At 43.2% G+C, this 19,924-nt stretch overlaps 1 long non-coding RNA gene across 5 annotated transcripts; it reads left to right on the top strand.

Annotated features, from left to right (window-relative positions):
• The first annotated feature begins 431 nt into the window (after positions 1–431).
• Positions 432–13,686, top strand: LOC131757300 (uncharacterized). 5 transcript variants are annotated; one of them, XR_010840909.1, is made up of 5 exons: positions 452–526; positions 2,552–2,706; positions 7,196–7,375; positions 12,513–12,926; positions 13,304–13,686. It is a non-coding gene; the product is annotated as an uncharacterized lncRNA (long non-coding RNA). The 5 variants fall into 5 exon arrangements; XR_010840912.1 differs by lacking the exon at positions 13,304–13,686 and having other exon boundaries at positions 432–515; positions 7,204–7,375; positions 12,513–13,272; XR_010840910.1 differs by lacking the exon at positions 13,304–13,686 and having other exon boundaries at positions 432–515; positions 12,513–13,147.
• The last annotated feature ends 6,238 nt before the right edge of the window (positions 13,687–19,924 follow it).

The raw sequence follows: 19,924 nt of genomic DNA, 5'->3' as shown, positions 1-19,924 counted from the left end.
TCTAGGAAAAGGCTGTGAGCTGCTTTGTCTGCGGCCCTCCAGCTCGTGCAGTCTCCTTTGTTTTTAATCCTTGGTGTCTTCAGGATTTATCCCTGGCTGCCCAAATGAAAATTATAATCACTTCGGAAAAACTCAAAATAGGATCCCCTCCTTTGTGACGACTGGAAAATTAAGTGGCCATCCGACGATGCTTTCAAAGTTAAAGGGGGGATGAATCAGCTACCCTCGTGGATAATCCAGCCTTTGTACTCTCCCCAGCCACCGACCCCAGGAGAGAGGGGAATTTAGTTGGGGGGCGCGGGGTGAGGGGAGGTGGAGTTGGGCCAGGGGAAGAGAAACTTCTGTTTTTAGAAAGAAACTCGAGATGTGCCGCTGTTCCGACCACAAGCTCCAGCAACTCCCTTCCCCCGCCCCCAGCTCCCCGCCCCCGCCCCGGGACCGCAATCCGCAGTACGAAGCCCAGGTGGGAGCCCTCCCCCCTGCTGCGCCGGTCCCGGCAAAGGCCTAGTGACCAGGTAAATGGTAGGTAGGTACAGGGGGATCGTGGAGATCGGACTCGCCAGCCAGCCGGGCTGGCCGCGCACGGGTGAAGTCAGGCCCGCGGAAAATACCTCCCGCTAGCGGCCGCTGGTTTTGAAAGCCCAGGGGCATTAAAGCGAAACTTGGCGACTCAGAAAGCCTCCGCGTGACTGTCGCCAGTCTTTGCTAACATCCGTCCCCCACTGCCCGACTCTCCAGCCCCTTTTCCCCCTCCCCTGCCCATCCCACCCCGGCTCTGGGTTCCTGAGTTTCCGGGGCCACCCTTCCCTCCCCCGCCCCTGGGTCCTGAGCCCCCGGGGTCCTGCGGCCCCGTGCCTCGCCTGGTCCTCCCGGGATGGGAAGGAGGAGCGCTCTCTCTACCCCTGTCCTAGGTTCGAGCTCCGGGCTCGGGGCATCTCCCACCATCTCGCCCCCAGGCGCCGGCCTGTGTGGCCCCCACCCCCTCGCCCATCTCTTCTCCCTCCCCCTTCTCCTCCCCCCGGGCCGTCCCAGCAGCCCGCCGGCGCCCGCCCTTCCTCTGCCGCGGGGTCACTCGGGGACAGGCGCCGCCGGCCCTCCCGCGGCCGAGCCCAGCCAGAACGCAGCGCGACCCCGGAGCCCTCCCCGGACCCCAGCCCGACCCCGCCGAGAGCGGACCCCGGCGGCCGCGATTCCGCAGAGGGGAGCGCGCCGTGCTCTTGGCCGCAGGGACGCGCCGGGGGCGGCGCGGGCGCGGGCGCGGGCGGAGGGGCGGGGGGGGCCCTCCAGGGCCGGGAATCGCGCGGTTCGTCGGAGTGCGCACCCCGGGCGGGTCCTGCCCTGAAGCTCCCGGAGCCCCCGCCCCGGTCGTGCGGCCCCTAGAGGCTCGGTGTCATCCTCCTCCACGAGCGTCGGCCGCCCGGGGCGCAGTGCCGCCGGGCGCCGCCGAGGTCAACCAGGCCGGTGGACGCATCTCCCTTGAGCGGGCGCCAGACTCCAGGGCTCCAAGCCCCCGGCACTTTTTTTTTTTTTTAAGGTAACTGTTACTGGGAGCTCCCACACACTCCCGAGCAGACCACCATGCAGTCGTTTCAACGTCAATTTTATTATAGTCTGAAGTATGTATAAAAGGCGCACCGTGCGCAGCTGGATGAATGTTCCCGAACAGCACATACCTGTGTAAACAGCAGCCAGACCAAAACACAGAACAGGACCAGCACCCTCGAGGCCCCCTCAGCTCCTTATAGCAGCTCCCCGGTCCACCCACCTGCGGCGACTTCTAGCCTGATTTCTAACACTGAGAGTTTTGCCAGTTTTCATGTTTTACATACACATGATGATAGACTGTGTGCTTTTCTGTGTGTGGTTTCTTCTCACGCAACAGCATATCATCATGTTAGTGAGATTCATGCCTGTTTTTGCCTCTGGTTGAGGGTTCTCATTTCTGTATAGTATTTCCTTGTATGGATATACCACAATTTGTTCATCTATTCTATTTTCCAGGAAATTTGGGTAGCTTCCAGTTCGGAGGTTATTACAGAAAGTGCTGGTGTGAACATTCTAGTACGTGTCTTTTGGTGACATGTTTGCATTTCTGTGGATACATACCTAGGAATGGAATTGCTGGGTCATAAGAAGGCTTTTATGTTTGGTGTTGTGAAACATAGACAAATAGATTTCCAAAGTGCTGTACCTCTCACCAGCAATGTGTGAGAATTCCTGGGGGCTCCAAGACCAAGGATTTATGGAGGACCTACTGTGTGCAGTTAGCAGAATACATTGAGCCCCTATGCTGAAGGAGTTCCAGCAGAGAGACAGTATGCACAATGACAAATACCTAGACAAGCTAATGCCAGATGGTGGTTAATTGTTGAGAAAACAGTAAAACTGGGCCATGATGTAGGGGAGGGCACTTCAAATGGGCTGGTCAGAGAGGCCTCTATGAGGAGGTGACCACTGAGTCTAGACCTCAAAGCCAAGAAGCAACTCTGCATGGAGACAGGCCACAGGCACAAAGATGCCCCAACTCTCTCCCTCCTTTTTCTTCTTCCAGGTGACTGGGCTTCCTGGACTTGGGGGGACCAGGTTGCAGTTTCCAAGGTCCGCACATTCACAGTACTGCTGGTTGGGCAGGAAAGGCCCAGGAAAGGCCCTGGCTGGACCACCCATCTCTCCTGGCCTCTAAACTTCCAGCCACTTCTCTCCCAGGTCAGTTCCACCCTCGGCTGTATAATTAATGCTCATTATGCTTTTTGCCTGCACTCCACATTTTGCCAAGTACTTTACCACTTGAAAAAATATTTCTGACTTCCAGTCATGGATGAGGCAGCCTGGTGTTAGACACACGTGGAGTTCCCACAAAGGAAACAGACAGCAGGAAAACATTAACATGCCCAAGGCCAAAGGGCAAGTCAGGGAAAGATCAAAGGCAGCTCTGGGCACTTCCCCCCACCCTCCAGTCGCTGAGCTGAGGGCTTTTACACCGTGCCCTTTAATTCCCGCAACAAACCGGCCAAGTGGGCAACATTAGATCCATTAACACATAAGGAAACTGAGGCATTTACCTAACTCACCTGTAGTCACTTAGAGGAATCCAGATACAAACCCAGAATTGTCTGACTTTGAAATCCAGTGTCTCAAGTCTGGTTCCCTAGAAACAGAGTCTATGACCAAGATTCCTGTTGAAGCACTTTTTGTAGGAAGTGCTTTCAAGAGAAGAGGAGGAACACCGCTGGTGGGGATGTAAGTTGGTGCAGCTGCTATGGAAAACCGTATGGAGGTCCCTCAGAAAACTAAAAATAGAGTTACCATACGATCCAGCAATTTCACTCCAGGGAAGGTATACAGACAAAACTAATTCAAAAAGATACCTGCACTATGTTCATAGCAGCACTATTCACAATAACCAAGGCATGGAAACAACCTAAATGTCCATCGGCAGATGAATGGATAAAGAAGATGTGATACATATATACAATGGAATATTACTCAGCCATAAAAAATAATGAAATAATGCCATTTGCAGCACATGGATGCAATTAGAGATTATCATACTAGGTGAAGTAAGTCAGACAGAGAAAGACAAATACCATATGATATCACTTATATGTGGAATCTAAAATATGACAAATGAACTTAGCAGAAACAGACTCACAGACATAGAGAACACACTTGTGGTTGCCAAGGGGGCGGGAGGGGAGGGGACGGATGGAGTGGGAGATTGGGATTAGCAGATGCAAACTGTTATATATGGAATGGATAGACATCAAGATCTACCATATAGCACAGGGTGCTGCTATATTCACTATCCTATGATAAACCATAATGGAAAAGAATATGAAAAAAAGATTATATATATGTATAACTGAACCACTTTACTGTACAGCAGAAGTTAACATAACATTGTAAATCAACTAAACTTCAGTAAAATAAATTTTAAAAAAATATTAGAACAGGGCTTCCCTGGTGGCGCAGTGGTTGAGAGTCCGCCTGCAGATGCAGGGGACATGGGTTCATGCCCGGGTCCGGGAAGATCCCACATGCCACGGAGCGGCTGGGCCTGTGAGCCGTGGCCGCTGAGCCTGCGCGTCCAGAGCCTGTGCTCCGCAACGGGAGAGGCCACAACAGTGAGAGGGCCCGCGGACTGCAAAAAAAAAAAAAAAAATTAGAACAGTGGAAAAATGTAAACATTTTATGGTTGTTTGAATTAACCATGTGGTCTGAAAAATGTTAGGAATAAATATGACTTCTTTTAAAAAAACATGCAAAACAAACACTTCTTCAATTACAAATAATTTTTTTTTTTTTTTTTTTTTTTACGGTACGTGGGCCTCTCACTGTTGTGGCCTCTCCCATTGCGGAGCACAGGCTCTGGACGCGCAGGCTCAGCGGCCACAGCTCACAGGCCCAGCCGCTCCGCGGCATGTGGGATCTTCCCAGACCGGGGCACGAACCCATGTTCCCTGTGTCGGCAGGCGGACTCTCAACCACTGCGCCACCAGGGAAGCCCACAAATAATTTTTAATTACAAACATTTTTAATGGTGAGTAGAAAATCAGGAAATATTCAGCATTACGATCACTGCCAAGGCCATCTGACCTCAGAGAGTTGGGTGAATGGACAGGTAGCCTATTCTGGTTTTTTTGGTCTGTTTGTTCTAATAGTGTTTATTGTTCAGTGTAACACTGGTTAACTATAGTGTTTAGGCTGAATTTCCTGAAGTGATCATAGAAGGAGATAATCCATTAAAGTATTGGTTGCCCACAGGAAAAAGTATTTGGATTTATAATTGGCCAATGTTACACTACAAAGTAGATAATTTATAATGCAATTAATCCAGCCCTGACCTTGGTCTCTAGACTCTCCATAAATCTAGCTAGCCATAGAAGAATGGCCAAACGATAACTTTGACTCTAATTCCAATTTTCTATTGAATTAATTGAGTTAGTATTAGAGCACAATGATATTTCCCATTTCATTTAGTATGCAAAACTTTCCTGATTTGATTTCCTGCGATTAAATTCGTGGTTAATTCTGTTAAAAACCTCTTGAGGAATATTAAAAAGAAGGCATTGAAAGTATAAATTTTATGAAAGCACTGTTTAAATTATGAGACATATTTCCTGTTAAATTTATTTAAATACCCGATTTAGCAAACAAGGCACCTAGTCTTTAGAAGTATCTTTTCTCCTCAAATAAGGGTGATTTGAAAATTAATGGAAAAAATATATATATATATATTTTAAAATATATATATATATATTTTTTTAAATATATATATTTTATATATATATATATATATATATATATATATATATATATTTGAGGTATGCGGGCTTCTCACTGTTGTGGCCTCTCCCGTTGTGGGGCACAGGCTCCGGACGCGCAGGCTCGGGACGCGCAGGCTCAGCGGCCATGGCTCACGGGCCCAGCCGCTCCGCGGCATGTGGGATCTTCCCCGACCAGGGCACGAACGCATGTCCCCTGCATCGGCAGGCGGACTCTCAACCACTGCGCCACCAGGGAAGCCCAACGGAAAATGTATTTTAAAATTTACATTTCCTCATTGCTTTTCAACCTAAAATTCAGGCAGAAGGCTTTTAATACAGATGTGTGTGTGTGTTTATATGTATGTATATGTAATGCGATAGAGATGTAAATATTTTCATCAATTTTCCTGCATGGGGTTATTTTCCCTGTAAGAAAGCATGGTTTATATCAGTTTTTCTGATATAAATTAATTAAATATATACAATTAATTTAAATATAGACTGTTTTGAAACTGTTACCCTTTTGATAAGTTCATAAATGCAGTAGACAATAATATACCATAAAGTACAATTTGTCAGCTCTTAAGATATGGGCTAAATTTGCTGGTTCAGATTTGGGCATGGATAAGAAACCTGAATATTTAAGTAAGACCTACTCCAGTTTTACAGTTACCCAGAGATTTAAATAAGGCGGGATGATTGTCTATTGCAGCTCATAATAATGCTCTTAAATTTAGAGCTCCAAATACCCTCACTCACCAGTCGGCATGCTTCTCAAAGCTCCAGACTGAGAAACTGCAGCTGTGTTTATGTGGTAATTTAGAGCCCCTATTACATATGCAAGCAACCAGCCTCCATGGCTCAATCACAATGCATTCATTTTGCTTTTTTTGTACCAAAGAAATAAAATCAGAGAACTATATAGCATTATGACCAGCTTAAAAAAAAAATCACAAAAATCAGGAGATTGAAAATTACAGTCCCACAAGAAAACCACAAATCTTTTCCATTCCCTATTAAATAAAGTTCACAACAGAAATTCCAGATATATGTAGTTAAGGTGTGGTAGTCAGCTCAGGAAACATTTATTAAGGCAAAAAACCCATGTTACTTTCATAAGATAAATTAAAACATGAATTAGGCAGGCCTCTTACCTTGAGGATCTTGAAGCCTAATAGAAGATATTTGGAATCAAATACTGTGTGTGTATGTGAGTGTGTTTGCACACACATGTGCATTATGCATGAATGCATAAGTAATATTCTTTATGGAGAGCACCGATAAACAGACTCAGTTTGTTTCCAGATATAAATAAAATTCTGGACTATTTTCCTTTGGGGATCTTACAGATCTGTGCAATTGTATTACTTATGATTCATATAGCCACGATTTCTAAAGTATCTGTTTACTGTCTAGATTCACAGTGACCCTAGTTCATCTCACCGTATAAAATAGCCAGATTCTGAAAAGTTGTGTAAAAATGTGCTTTTGTGTAAATGACATGATATTTTAATAATACTTAATGGCTAACTCAAATTTAAATTTTTAAAACTCATTCTAATTTAGACATTTCTGTAAAACCCTGCTTTCTCATATTATTTTTGCTTACCAAATATATGTGTACATGGGATGAGGAGAATGCATTGTCTTATTGCCAGAAAAATTTTATTCTGAAACATTCAAACACTTTTAAAAAGGTGCTGTGGAGAAGTGAAACTGTTAATTATATTGGAACATAATAAAGGCTATTTCCAGTTTACTCTTGGGTTACATTTCAGATGTTAAGATGATTGGAATGCAGAGGTTTCTAAGGGAAACAACCTTTTACATGCTGGGTTTTCAAGAAAACCACACAAAAGCAATTAGTTTATCTAAGGTATGGCTCAGTTAATAACTGTTCTTAAACTTTGTTTTCTTCAACATTTGAGTGCTCCAGAGGAGGGAGATGGACAGCCTTCTTATTCCTCCACTGCGGTCGTCAGGGGTGTCACAATCCCTAAGTGCAATGACTGCTAAGCCGGGGCTCCTGGGGTGATGGGAGAGGTGATGGGGACCAAGACCTGAGGGGTAGGACAACTGAGCTGCACAGCCCGGAAGGTGCATCAATGGTAAGGGACCTTTCGCTTTCTTTTCTAACCACCTGTACCGCTAGTGTTACCGAATTGGTCCACTGGACTGCGCCAGGGTCCTAGCCCAGCCCGAGACCCCTTGCCTCAGCCAGAGAGGTTCTTTTTCTGATGGGATTCGCACAGCCAGTAAGGTAACCCGTGCTGAGACTGGAACGGCACAAGCTTTATTCAATGGCCAAAGAATGGAGAAGTGGGAACCTAGTTCACAAATCAACTTCTCAACACAATTCCAGCGGAGGCACCAAATCTATAGGAGAGTCGGGGTAAAAGGGAGGGAATTGGCAAGAGTGAGAGGAATATTCATGAGTTATCCGAGAACAGGGGTGTGGTTTGGACTCGGAACTGATGCAACTCTCCTTTCCAGTCCTTGTAAGGACTTTTCCGGTTGTTGTCATGGCAACTGGCAACTGTCATGGCGCTGGTGGGTGTGTCATTTAGCTAATGTATTATAATGAGGCTCAAGGCCCACTGGAAGTCAAATGCTCTACCATCTTGGGCCTAGTAGGTTCTAACCAGTTCTTGTTTTTTTCTCTTAGCAGCTTCCTCCTGAAACTTAGATAAGAGTAACTGGTTTCTATGTGAGGGAGGGGCAGAGGTATGATTCTGGAGCAACAGCCTTGGTAACACTGTCACTGAGATCAATGAAAGGAAAAGACACATCAAGTAGAATGACTTCATCTTATGTACTCTCCAGTCTCCAAACAACTAGATAGATGATGATAGATGGATAGATGGATGATAGCTAGGAAGAAGCTTTTAGACTCATAGGAAAAGATAAAGAGATACTTGCAGTATACCTCTGGTAGCTACAATCCTGATTTCAAAGTCAGACTATGTAAATTCTAATCTCTGATTTGCTACTTGGAAGTTGCATGATTTGGGGCAAGTACTGAAACCTCCCTAGGTTTCTGGTTCCCAATCAGAAAAAAATGGAGGTAATAATAGTACTGAATTCACAGGATGTGGTAAATGAGGTAATCCATGTAAAGGGATGAGCACAAGTTAAGAACCTAGGAAGCTCTCAATAATCACAGTGGCAGCAGCAGCAATGTTTTCATGGCATACAGTTGAAGGCTGCAGGGATACGGAGAACAGCATATTCCAGTTTAACTAGATTTGTTACCTTACCTAGGCCATTCAATTTCCTTGGGTCTCAGTGTCCTCAGGTAAAATAAGGGGGTAGGTCTAGATAAACTAGTGCTTCTCAAATTTCACTGTGCATAGAATCACCTTGAGGATATTGTTTAAAACTAGATTTTGCTTCAGCAGCTCTGAGGGGATGGGGATGGGAGCTAAGATTCTGCACTTCCAACAGGTTTCCAGAACGACCTGCTGCTGGCCTGTGTATCACACCTGGTAGCAAAGGTGTAGGTGGCATCCGGCAGGAGTCTCTTCCAGCTTTGCAACTGTAGTTTATAATTATGATCGTGGCCCATTTTGCACATAAAGAAGGGATCAAGGATGCAGGTTCACTTGAGAGGACAAGGACAACCAGGGTATTATGTCTCTAGACTTCCCTTGGATCTTGGTAAGGAAGGCTAGGACAAAGCTGAAGGGTTGGGTGGGCGTTGGCTGCTGAAAAAGGATGGCCAAGGGGGATTTTCCTGATGTGGTCCTCAGGACAGAGGCAATTTAAGAAGTGGAAGTAAAGAGGCAGAGAGGCTTGAGGGAACTGACGGTGGGAGATTTCTTTTTTCTTAAGTCTGGAAGCCATCAGGGCATGGTAATGAAGAGTGAGAATTTTTGTTTAGTGTGTGTGTGTGTGTGATCAACCAGGCATGGGCTATTAGACCAGCTCTGCAACTTAATGGCTACCCTGGAGCAAACTGCTTAGTTTTTTCTTGACTTCATTCTCTCATCTATAAAATGGGATAACAGTACTTCATTGGGCTTTGGGGAGAATTTAATGAGATAGTGCATAAAATACATAGCACAAGGCTTCAGGGCACAGAAAGTGTTCACAAAAAATTATCCATTAAAACTCTTATTATCAGGGCTTCCCTGGTGGCGCAGTGGTTGAGAATCCGCCTGGTGATGCAGGGAACACGGGTTTGAGCCCTGGTCTGGGAAGATCTCACATGCCGCGGAGCAGCTGGGCTCATGAGCCATGGCCGCTGAGCCTGCGCGTCCGGAGCCTGTGCTCCGCAACGGGAGAGGCCACAACAGTGAGAGGCCCGCGTACAGCAAAAAAAAAAAAAAAAAACTCTTATTATCATCATGATCATCACCATTATCATTAAGTTAGGAGTACTGGGAGGCTGAGCATTATCATCCCAATTCTATACATTTTCCTTTCTATAGCAGTGGTTCTCAAACTTCAGTGCATACCAGAATCAACTGGAAGGCTTGTTAAACACAGATTGCTGGGCTGCACCCCCAGAGACTCTGATTTAGTAACAAGGTCTTGGGTGGGACCCAAGATTCTACATTTCTAACAGGTCTGAAAACCACACTTTGAAAACCACTGATCTACAGAATTACTTCCTATAACTGGCATGATTAGGAAATGAAGAATCCCTGGCAAGTTAATTTTCCACATAAATGAAGCTGACCCTCACATGAGATACTTTCTTATTTCTATCTGTTTTTGATGAAAGTTTTTAAAATATCATTTTTATTCTTATGTCTGTGAGCAAGGGCCCTTATATACAATTAAAATCATCAAGTAGTTCATCTGGATTTCAGAAGGGATGAGAAACTGTGGCCTTTGACTTATGAATGTAAAATGAACCTGAAGGAACAGTTCTAGATCCCTAAAAGAGTTAGTGGTTATACCTACCAGTCAGCATGAGTTCTCTAAGAGTAAGTATCTCAGGCTAACCTTATTTTCTTGTTATGATTTCTAGATTGGCAAATTGGAGAAGGGATGCAACTATAGAAATTGGACTACCAGGAATACCAGCCAATATCAATGTATTTTGACATAGAAGGTGTCATCCTGAGTAGATGTTTCTGGAAGAGTACCAGCCAATTCTATCCTTAGCCTTGTCTTACTCTTTCTCAGTTTGATTGAAAAATCCTGAGTCAGAATATAACATATTACCATTCCCATGGGGGTTAAAACATAAGTAAGAAAACCATTTGACAGGAAAAATAAAGGGTTTGAAAGTCTGGCAGGGGAGGGTAGGGTAGACTATGAGTCCCCCCACCCCCCCAATCCAGAAGTCTGTGGTTCTCTGATAGTTGGGATCACTTCTTATGGTAACTGTGGCCTAATATCCAACATAGGTAGGTGACTGCCTTAGAGTTTTTGGTCTTTGTTGACAGGATGACAGCAAATGAACTCTAATTCCCAGTAACACACTCCTTGCTGCCCACCCAGATTTTACCCTTTCACGTATGTTTTCTCTCTTCAACCTGTTCTTAGATTGTTCCTTCCACTCTACAGAGGTATGTGAAACCAGTAACGAGACTTGATAAGAAATGTAAATGCAAGGAGAGTAAGCCGATCAATGAAGAACATAAGTGACCATTTGTGGGGTTTTGCTTTAGGGTCTCAGAGGGTGTTTTCTGTTAAGTGTATGTTCTAGAGGAATGAAATTATTCAAACTTTGGCCTCCAGAGCTGTCCTATGTCACCACAAGAAGACTCGACCATGTTTTCAGGAATCATTCACATTTCAGAGCAAATTGTGTTCATTTTATTCAAAGGTGACTTCTGAAAAGGTTGCTGCAAATGAACAGAATGTGAAATAGCGTAATGTTCTATATTCTGCTTGAAAATATTTGTTGTTCAATTAAATTCGGTTACAAGCTCAGTGTTAAGCCAACTGTCCTGTATCCGTATATGTATATACGTACCCTGCATGCAATCCCCAAATCTCTCATTTGCTATTGCCAAGGAGATAACTCCTAATGACAGATGGGAAAATGTTTTAATTAGAAAAGAGTTCAGAAAATAGGTAACTAACAAGGACCTACTGTAGAGCACAGGGAACTCTACTCCATACTCTGTAATAACCTATATGGGAAAAGAATCTGAAAAAGAATGGATATATATGTGTATGTATAACTGAGTCACTTTGCTGTACACCTGAAACTAATACAATATTGTAAATCAACTATACGCCAATAAAAAATTTTTTAAAAAAAGAAAGAAAAGAGTTCAGAGGAAACCTAGATAAATCATTCTCATTTTACTTCACTACTTTGTTCCACATCTGCTTTCTCTGGGTGGCACCCTAGTAGTGAGGACTTTCTTAACTGTACATCAGCTTTACTTGATAGACTGTCTGATGGACACTTATGTCCCTTAATCAGTGAGTATCTTCAGTCAAGGCTAGGTTACAGTCTGACAGGTTTTTCATTTATCATTCCTAATGACCTGTAAGTATTTCACTGACTTGGGATTTTATTTCTGAGGTAAGCATTTTGCTGACTAGCCATGGGTCATGTAGGCATATTAACAACTCCCTGCTCATTTATCCTCATTGGGCAGCCGACCTTCACTGGGTAAACCATGTCCTTTTGGCTCTCCTGATTTCATGATGTTGGCAGTAGCAGTGAGTATGCATCACTTTCTCTAATCCACAACCTGAGAAAAAGAACCTTCTCTGTAGAGTCCTTTCAACTTGAGTAGGTTATTTATCCTCTGATGTATTCTGAAAACATGAATTGTTTTATGTTGTAATGTTTCCACTGAGTAATGAGGTAGCATGTGAGCAAGGAAAGAGAAAGTATAGAATGATAAATTTAAATATACAGTTTTTGTATTGAGACATGTATAAAAGGGAACAAGGTGAGACTCTAAGATATTTAGATCCATTCTGGGGTGCTGTGTATTTCCTAGGTTATTAATTTCTTTTGCTACATTTTTAGGGACTTATTGTCAAACAAAAGAGTTGCAGGTGATTCATAATTAGTGAATGTGCTTTTTTTTTAATTTGCAGCAATGCTTGTAAAATCATCTCACTTCTTGGTACATTCATTTCTGTCTCTTGGACACTTTTTGAGAAGTCTGTTATTTAAACAGATTTTTTAAAATCTGCTGATTTTTTTTCTTTTCCTCTATTTTGAGGAAAACATGAAGTTTTTGAGTCAACTTAATGGTTTTAGGATAGAAATGGATTAAATAATATGTTATTAATAAACTGCACATTTTCTCTGTTCTCTATCAGGTGCTGAAACATGCCAGTAAGCAGTTTCTTAATCTAGAAAACGATTTCGGCAGCAAAGTTCAAATTTTCTGACAATACGGTAGAAGAATGGTTCTCAACTGGGGATGAGTTTGCTCCCTAGGGGACATTTGGCAAAGTCTGGAGACAGTTTTGATTGTCACATCCTGGGGAGGGGGCAGGGGAGGGAAGCATGAGGTGGATGGATGCGCTGCTGGCATCTCGTGGGTAGAGGCCAAGGATGCTACCCAGCTCCCTGCAGTGAGTGCAAACCACAACGAAGGCTTACCCAGCCCAGAACATCGAGAGTGCTGAGACTGAAGAAACCTGGCCTGGAATCTTTTTTAAATATAAAGGCAAAGGAAAACTATTGAGAGAGTCTGAACTTTACATACTGGATCACGATCCTTTTCAAAGGTGAGAATGTAGCAACCCTGTTCCTACAAACCATCTGATTTGTTATTCCTAATTTTAAGACGCTGTAAAATCAGGATATGGCATCACCATACACCAGGAAATTTGTTCTTCCCTTTTCTAATAGTGCATAAGCTGATGGTTAAAGATGGTCTTGAACTTCTGAAAGTATATCCTATCCTTCTTCTGCTTTTTATTCTGCTTATAGAGCACAGCATTTAAAACAGGACGATAATTTAAAGCAGATGTTCTTCTAAATTATTTTTTGTTCAAATCCAGCAATATGATGAAAGAAAAAAAAACTGGGAAACTTTGATGGGGCTTCAGGATAAAGGATTTTATATATTGCACAATGATTTGAGTGTTCTCTTCTTTTTCAGGACACATTCTGGTGGATTCTCTTGCCATTTCCTTCTGCCTTACCTGTTGCTTTACCCTGATTCACTCTTGGTTTCTCATAGCATATGTTATATATATATTCTACTATGCCTGTGATAGTCTTTCCTTAACATTTCTTCCCACTGGCCACTGCCATATATTATAAAACCCTTTCTTATAGCTTAGAGGTTAAGCAAATTATCTTAGGTAATTTGCTTAATTTCTTACAAGTCTCAGTTTCCTCATCTGTAAAATGGGAATAATACTACTATCTAAGAGGGTTGTTGTGTATAATAAGGGGAGCTTAGAAGGTGTCAGGCACATAATAGATGCTCATTAAATAATAGCCATTATTCCTTTTTGAAAAAAAAATTGGAGCAGGATTTGAAACTGTATATTCATTAAATATTTACTAAGCATTTTCTATGGTTTGGTCCTATGTTAGGTGCTTGGGATACTTCAGAAAACAAAACACAAAACTTGAAAACCCTGCTGTCATGGAACTTACACACATATACACACAAAAGCAAACATGTATGTACATGTAAAAAAACATGCGCACGCTACGATGACATAAACATTCTGTGACTCTTCCCTTACTTATTTCAGAACCTAATTGAGAGTAAACATTCTTCCTCCAATTGGCCAAAATCGCATGGCGAAGAGCAATTACAGAATTCGAAAGAAACGCTTTTCTTTTGAATACCGTTTCTTTCAGGTTTTAACCAAAATAAACGTGTATTTAAAAAATATATGAAGTTGGCCTGTCTTGAGAAGAAAATCACACAAAATGGAAATCAGTACAAAACCAATGGGGAAGGAGGGAATTGACTATTTAGATACTGTTTCAATTGCTCCAAGAATGATTGAAGAAGAAATGTATCCACAGAAGATTTACTTATTGCTTTTGAAGGTGAAAATAAACAATTCATAGACTGCAGACAGACCAAGTGAATGACAGTGCAACACAGTTTCTAAAACACACAAAAAAGGGTATAAAATCTCATCCAAGAATGAGCCTTCCACGACTCATGGTAGAAACTCTTTTCTTCTGCCTCAGTGCTTTCCGCACATCCCTTCACCTTGCGGTCTCCTACCTATCCCTCAGCACTTAGCTGAAATGTCCCTCTCAGAGAAGCCTTCCCTGGCCATCCCGGCTAAACTAAGTGGCTTCACCCATCTTCCTTCTTTATGCCACCTTATGTTTTTCTTTACCTGCCTGTCTATATGTCTATCTATGTATCTATCTCTCTTTGTATCTATCTATTTATCTGTTTTTTTTTTTTTTTTTTTTTTGCGTACGCGGGCCTCTCACTGTCGTGGCCTCTCCCGTTGCGGAGCACAGGCTCCGGACATGCAGGCTCAGCAGCCATGGCTCACGGGCCCAGCTGCTCCGCGGCATGTGGGATCTTCCCGGACCTGGGCACAAACCTGTGTCCCCTGCATCGGCAGGCCGACTCTCAACCACCGCGCCACCAGGGAAGCCCTGAGTATATTTTTAAGTGTCTTTCTAGTCCACTTGACTCAAAGTTCCACAAATGGAAGAATTATCTTACTTTGTCCACTGTGATCTTTCAAGAGCCCAGCACCTGATCCCAAGTTTGCCCTCAGTGAATGTTTATGGAGGATATAAAAGCTACACACTCAAGGTGTATTGACTGCTGTCGGTGAAAATAATTAATAAACACTCTATAATAAAAATAGAAAAGAGTTTTATTTGAGCCGAACTAAGGACTATAGCCCAGAAGACAGCCTCTCAGATTACTCTGAGGAACCGCTCCAGAGAAGCATCATTTTCAGCACAGTTTTATATCTTGTCAGAACAAAGAATGTCGAAGAAGTCAGGAAGACATTCCTTCAAGGTTTCAAAAAAACAGACCAGCACATACACAGCAAATCAGTATGGCCTTAGCACCTGGGAAGGGACGCTTATCACTGAAGGGGTTACCAGCACTGGCATCCCAGGAAGAGAGGTATTTCATGGGCATTCTTCACTTCTGGCCCATGCACCCTTTTCTTTTATAATTAAAGCAGATGTCCAATTATGTTTGATAGGTCACAAACAGGGTGTTTTAGGTAGCATAAAACTCAAGTTAACTTGTGCGTAAGCCAGAATGACTTCCCCATAACTCAATATGTGAACATTCTTTCATCACTGCCAAGAGGGCCGAGATTGTCAAAGCATGCTTCCAGCCATTTGCTGCGATAAGGTGAACACACCCTACCACCTTGTGCTGTGTGCAAATACATCGCATTATTTGGCCTTGGTCATTTTTTCCTGTGTATGCATGTGGCATAAAAGGAAGGTGAACTCCAACCTACAGTATCTGGCACAGTTATGCCAAGACTATGCCACTCCACACTGTGACCTTTGCTCTTGGCTTTTGGTATCAATCTCTGAAGCCATGTGGCAAAACTTTGTCTAGTCTTGATACAGAAAAATTCCTGGCATGATGCCCTAAGCCGAGAAAAGAACCAGGGATAGGTTAGGAGGGCCCTTTGAAGTTGTTGCTCAATTACAAGAGGAGGAGGAAAGGGACCTGTGATTGTTCTCATTGAAAACTTCTCAAGCCAGATGTCTGGTTCTGTGCCTCTGAGTATCAGCCATTTGCCTCAGTTACATCCTAGCAAAGTGACATCGCTAATCCTCCCCTCGATGGGCAGAGTCTGTTCTTCCTTCCCTTCAATTCAAATTGAACAAAGGACTCACTCTGGCTGATAGAACTTTAGCAAATGTGACATAAGCAGAGACTCAAAAAGTGCTGTGCTTTGGGGTTTGCTCTCTTGCTGGTCTTTGGGCTCTGCGACCACCTTGTGCAGGAAATGAAAAACAAGTAGGAACAAGGCTGATCCATTATACCCAAGGGCCGCCCAGGCTGACCAGGCTGCCAACCACCAGACATGTAAGTGAGATGACCATAGATCATCCAACCCCAAATTAAGGAACTGCCCAGATAACCCACAGAATCATGAAAAATAATAAATGATTTTTTTTTAAGTCATTAACAGTGGGGTGGCTTGTTACACAGCAGGAGCTAATTGATACAGTCAGCTCACCAGTGACATGTTACTGTGTGACTGACCAAGGAGGCATGTCTGATGGCCAGAACTGAGAGGTTGGTAGAGTTTGTTGAACTCACTAGTGCCTTGAGATTGTCCAAAGAAGAAAAAAGGGACTTACTGTTGCAAAGTTTGGGAATCACTGCATTCTAAAGCATTTTCCACTTAGAGATTTGCAAAATATATTAGTACATTAAATATTCTGAGGAATCATGTAGTTTAAAAAAAAAGCTGCTCGAAGAAGTTTTAAAGTCTCCTCACTTTCCAAACTTTTATGACCTCTTAGCATTATCGTTGCTGACATCCTACTCTGAACAGAATAGTCAGGGGACTGGACGATATCTGTGATATCTGCGTTATGGTGCAAGACATAGTATTTACAAACCGTAGAGTGTCTTTAGTGAATCTAACTTGGTAGAATTAGGTAAAATGAAAGATATAATTCCTGCCCCGAGTCCCTTCTAGGTCCTTATCCAGCTGTTCATGTCACTTGGGATGGAAATTTAGATGATGCACTGACACTTTGTGCTCTGTACCATATTCTTTTCTTTTAATTTTTTATCCACGCCGCATGGCATATGGGATCTTAGTTCCCCAACCAGGGATCAAACCCATGCCCTCTGCATTGGAAGTGTGGAGTCTTAACCACTGGACCACCAGGGAAGTCCTCATACTATATTCTGTTCTAATGCCAACCCTGAAGTGACAAATCATTTCAAAGTCTTTTTTGAGGCCCTGCTGTGTGTCAGATACTATTCTGCCAGCTGGGGATACATTAGTGACCAATTTTCTTTATGAGAGCTTGATTCTAGAAGAGGAAGTGGACATGAAATCTGGAAAGGAATAGCTAATGTAATGTTAGATGGGAATAAGGACTTTGCGAAGCAAAACCAAGAAAGGGCTAGAGCATTTTTCTTAAACTTCAGCTTGCATCAGAATCACCTGAGGATTTCTTAAGACCCAGATTTCTTGGCCACATCCCCCAGGTTTCTGATTCAGTAGTTCTCAAATGGGGTCTGAGAATTTTCATTTCTAACAAATTCCCAGGTGATGCTGATTTTGCAAGAAAGCAAAGGTCAGGAAAGGCCTGTCAGAGACTTCCCTGAAGTGAGAGAAGAAACCACGGAGAAGTTTGGGAAGAGAATTTTAGGTGGAGGGCATAGCACAACAGGTGCTTAGGCTCTGAGGCAGAACTGAGCTTGTTATGCTGGAGGAATAGCAAGGACTAATTTTCCTAATGTCCTCAGGTTCTTCACAGGCCCAATGCAGTTGAGCTTTCAGCTGAATTATTGATAAAACTCACATTTAGAAATACTTAATAGGAAAAGAAGGAGCTTTAGGACTTGAGGAGTTTAGGTTATATAATATGCCAAAACAAGAAGAGGAAACTGCTCACGTGTCATGTTTCACTTGTATAGGTCCACTGGTTTCAGTTTGGACACCAGAACTGGGTATCACTTAAATTCACAAAGTCCCCACATCCTTGCCTCTGGCTTGCAGAAAAGGTCTGTGATTTTTCAGGACAAGACTTATCTCAACATGGCTCCCTCTGTATTTGCGGGTTTTGCCAGACAACAGTGCAGACGACCGTGCATTCCGTTATTTAGAAGGCTCCACATTTGGGAGAAGTTTTTCACACTCTTTATCTCATTAGAGCCTCACAATTCAATTTCACGCAGAAACTATCATTCCCATGCTGCAGATGAGAAAACTGAGGCTTGGAGAAGCCAAGACTCAGAACCATTTCTTTCTTTACTCTTCCTATGGTCTTCTTTCTGAATGGCAAACTGATTGTGCAAGCTGTGACACGTACAAGGTAAGTAGTGGAATCGGGCGGGGTGGGGGGACGAGGGCCAAGCCCATGACCTTCCCGCCACTGCCTTTCTTGAGGACATTTGGTCTCAGGTCTCTGCCTACCACTCGTGTGCATCATCATCTTCCATGATAAAAAGGACTAGGGACGTCCCTGGTGGCGCAGTGGTTAAGAATCTGCCTGCCAATGCAGGAGACATGGATTCAAGCCCTGGTCCAGGAAGATCCCACATGCTGTGGAGCAGCTAAGCCTGTGTGCCACCACTACTGAGCCCGTGAGCCGCAACTACTGAGCCTGCTCACCTAGAGCCCATGCTCTGCAACAAGAGAAGCTCCCGCAATGAGAAGCCCACGCACCACAACGAAGAGTAGCCCCCACTGGCTGCAACTAGAGAAAGCCCCGTGCGCAGCAGCGAAGACCCAATGCAGCCAAAAATAAATGTTAATTAAATTTTTTTTTTCTTAATAAATAAAAAGGAGGACTAAACTTCACTGAGCACCCAAGATCCAGGCACTTGATTCAACATGTTTAAAGTGAGATTTTAGTTAATCCCCTTGGCATCGAGGATATTTTTCCATCTTGTAGGTGAAAATAACTGAGGCTCAAGGAAGTTAACTAATGGGTCTGAGGGCAATAATGTGAGTGGCTCCGCATCACTTCTCACGACTGGTCTTTCCTCTAACCTCAATAGCCACAAAGGCTTCTTTCAAACACTCCACTGAAGCCCAAAGGAAGAACCAAGAAGTGGGTACACACTTGTTGGTAGGAATGAGACACCTCCTGGTAGAACAGTTTTGTGACAGTCAACCCAACAAGCCACTCTTTTTATGCTCAGAGGTAAAAGGGGTTAAAAAATTAACCTAGAGGGAATGACCACCACCTCCTTTAAAAAACTCAGATGTCCTCATATGAAGAACTATACTTCATCATTATCATTGTCATTATTATTTATTTATTTATTAAGACTTTATTTTTTTTTTAGAGTAGTGTTAGGTTCACAACAAAACTGAGGGGGAGGTACAGACATTTCCCATATACCAACAGCCTCTTACACAGGCATGGCCTCCTCCATCGTCAACATCCTCCATCAGAGTGGTACATGTGTTATAATCAAAGAACATTCACTGACACAACATAATTACCCAAAGTCCATAGTTTACATGATGGTTCACTCTTGGTGTTGTATGTTCTATGGGTTTGGACAAATGTATAATGACATGTATCCATCATTATAGTATCATACAGAGGAGTTTCACTGCCCTACAAGTCTGCTGTACTCCTCCTATTCATCCTTCTCCCAGCTGCTAACCCCTGGCAACCACTGATCTTTTCACTGTCTCCATAGTTTTGCCTTTTCCAGAATGTCATATAGTTGGAATTTTACAGTAAGTAGCCTTTCCAGATTGGCTTCTTTCATTTACGAATATGCACTTCATGTTTATCCAAGTCTTTTTCTGGCTTGGTAGCTCATTTCTTTTCAGTGCTGAATACTATTCCATTGTCTGGATGTACCACAGTTTATCTTTTTCCCTACTGAAGGCCATCTTGGTTACTTCCAAATTTGGGCAGTTATGAATAAAGCTGCTATAAACAATTGTGTGCAAGTTCTTGTGTGAACATAAGCTTTCAGCTTCTTTGGGTAGATACCAAGGAGCACGCTTGCTGGATCGTATCTTAAGAGTATGTTTAGTTTTGTAAGAAACCGCCAAACTATCTTCCGAAGTGCCTGTACCATTTTGCATTCCCACCA

The sequence above is a fragment of the Kogia breviceps genome, chromosome 5 (genome assembly GCF_026419965.1).
Source record: "Kogia breviceps isolate mKogBre1 chromosome 5, mKogBre1 haplotype 1, whole genome shotgun sequence".
Classification (NCBI taxonomy): Eukaryota; Metazoa; Chordata; class Mammalia; order Artiodactyla; family Physeteridae; genus Kogia; species Kogia breviceps.
This window is presented reverse-complemented; position numbering and strand designations above follow the sequence as displayed.